This window comes from Suricata suricatta, chromosome 12 (genome assembly GCF_006229205.1).
Source record: "Suricata suricatta isolate VVHF042 chromosome 12, meerkat_22Aug2017_6uvM2_HiC, whole genome shotgun sequence".
In the NCBI taxonomy this organism is placed as follows: domain Eukaryota; kingdom Metazoa; phylum Chordata; class Mammalia; order Carnivora; family Herpestidae; genus Suricata; species Suricata suricatta.
Window position 1 is genome coordinate 11,022,281 of NC_043711.1, and position 2,878 is coordinate 11,025,158.

General features: G+C 41.9%; 1 pseudogene; it reads left to right on the top strand.

Moving 5' to 3' along the window:
- Positions 1-844: 844 nt before the first annotated feature.
- LOC115274384 lies at positions 845-1,783 on the top strand (annotated as a pseudogene).
- The last annotated feature ends 1,095 nt before the right edge of the window (positions 1,784-2,878 follow it).

Consider the following 2,878-nt stretch of genomic DNA (forward strand, 5'->3'; position numbering starts at 1 on the left):
AATTGGTGGCATCAGTATCAACTTGGAAATGGTTATAATTACAGGATCTCTGAACCTCACCCAAGTCCTGCTAAATCAGAATCCAAATTTGAACAGGATCCCCAAGTGATTCAGATACACATTAATATTGGAGAAGTTCCGGTCTAGATTAGTGTTTCTCAATCTCTCCACTGTTGACACTTGTGCTAGATAATTCTTTGTGGTGGAGGCCATGCTGTGCATTGTAGGATATGGAGCAGTATCCTTGGCCTCAATCCACTAGATGCCAGTAGCACATCCTTAGTTATGACAACAAAATTTTCTCTCTTATTTTGGGAGACCGAATCCAAAGCAGGCTCCAGGCTCTGAGCTGTCCACACAGCCCAATGCAGAGCTCAAACTCACGAACCTCAAGATCAAGACCTGAGACAAATTCAGATACTAAACTGACCGAGCCACCTAGGCACCTGGAGAAATCTGTTTTTTAAAATAGCAAGCACCTCTTTCCCTTATATGCAACGTGTTATTTTGTATTCAACTAAAGTCCCCTACATTTTTTTCATAAGCATGATTGAGTCCGTTTATGGTTACATATGATAAAATTATAGCTTTAGCTTCTGCTTCCTCCACTGAGTGTTAAAAATTATATTTTCCTTAAAAAAAACCCATAGTTTCATATTCTTTAATTTTGGAAGTTTTACCCATTTTATCCATGTGGATGTGAATGTTGCTATTTTACATCTTATGCCTGCTTTTCCCCCATACACATCATTTTAATTATAGTATTTCTGCCATGTTACTAATGTCCATTTGTGTTAATATTAGTCTTTTTCTTTCCCTAATCTGTAGTCATCACCACCACCATATGGGATCTGACAATGATACAAGAATTTCAGATTTTCTTCCTCTGGGATTTTCAGAGGAACAAGAATTACAGCTCCTCATATTTGGGGCTTGGAAACCTGCCGTCAGCTCTGACTCCCACCTCCACACCCCCATGTACTTCTTCCTCACCAACCTGTCCTTTGTGGACATCTGCTTCACCTCCATCGCCGTCCGGAAGATGTTGGTGAATATACAGACACAGATTTAAGTTATAACCTATACAGGATGCATCAGCCAGATCTGTTTCTCCATACTCTTTGCAGGCTGGGACAACTTTCTACTGGTCGTGATGGTCTATGCCCACTTTGTGGCCATCTGTCACCCCCTGCACTACCCAGTCATCATGAACCCCAGGCTCTGTGGACTGCTGGTTCTGGTGTCCTGGATCATGAGTGTCCCGAATTCCCTGTTACAAAGCTAATGGTGCTGTGACTGTCCTTCTGTACAGGCCTGCAAATTCCCCACTTTTTCTGTGAACTCAATCAGATGATCCAACTTGCCTATTCTGATACCTTTCTTAATGGCACAGTGATATATTTTTCAACTGTATTGCTGGCTGGTGGTCCCCTTGCTGGCATCTTTTACTCTTACTCTAAGATAATTTCCTCTATACGTAGAATCACATCAGCTTGGGCCTAGTATAAAGCATTTTCTACCTGTGCATCTCACCTTTTGATCGTCCCCTTTTTTTTATTGTACGGTCCTGGGAGTGTACCTTAGCTCCGCTGCCACCCAGAGCTCCCGCTCAAGTGCTGTAGCCTCAGTGATGTACACAGTGGTCACGCCCATGCAGAACCCCTTCACCCACAGCCTGAGGAACAGAGACATAAAGGATGAGATTCTTTGGAATGGCAGGTATAAAAGGGACCTCTACCCTGTTGGTGAAGAAATGCCCTTGATTATAGAGTCAAAGCCATGATCATTGTGAAATAGAATTTGCTTGTATGTATTTCTTGAATTTTCCATTTCTTAGAAGTCAACTTCTCTATACAATTTCAGAAAACTCAGTTTGCTAACATTTCTGCTCTGTCTGATATACACAAGTTTTTCCCTTTGTCCATCTTCATACGGACTGCGCAAATCCCGGGTGCCCACAGGGAAAAAATAGGGCACACACCGATGGGACCCTCAACAAAGAGTCGGTGGCAGGTGGAGGCCCGGGCGCGCGCTTAGATTGTAGGAGCTCCAGGCTCATTTCCAGCAGCGCACAGCGTCTTCAGCAAAGCTATCAGAAACTAAGAGAGACTCGGTTTTTGGCTTTTTGTTTTTTTCCTTTCCCCCATTGCAATCGCGATCCTGACTGGGGATGGGGACTCCACAATTGAGTCTGTGAAGGTGCACACCTCACCTTCTGTTGCTCATTTCTCCTCAGGCAGGGGCGGAACCTCTGAGAACAGACTCCAAGACTTACCACATCAAACCAACCCTATCCACCAGGGGGAGTTGCTGCTTTCTTTTTTTTTCCGTTTTTGTTTTTTTGTTTTGTTTTTTGTTGTTGTTTGTTTTTCTAATATATAAAAAAATTTTTTTTCTTCACTAGTTTCATACTTATTTTTTTGTCATTATTACCATTGTTTCCTTTTCTTTACTAAATTCCCTTAAATTTTACTCCTTATATTCCTTTCTCCTTTCTCCCTTACTTTTTCACCTTCTTGCAACCCAGATATATTCTCCTGTATCTCATCCTTACCTCTCCCCTAAACTGGTCATACACTTTCAAATGGTGTACTGTCCTTTGTTGTCTCCGACCCCCTTTTATATATTTTTTATATTTTTTCTTCTTCCGCTTTTCTTTTTATTTTCTCTTCTTCCCTTCTTTTCGTCTCTTTCCCTCCCATTTTCTTTCTTTTCTTTCCCCCCTGTAATGTGTTTCTTTGTTTGATTTGTCTGTGTGTATGTGTGCTTCTGTTCCCTCGGTGTTTGTCAGTCTGTTTTCCTTCATAGGACTACACCAAGAAACAAGCCAAAGTGTGCAAGAAGGCGAGTCCCAAATATTGCAGAGTAGGGAAATAAA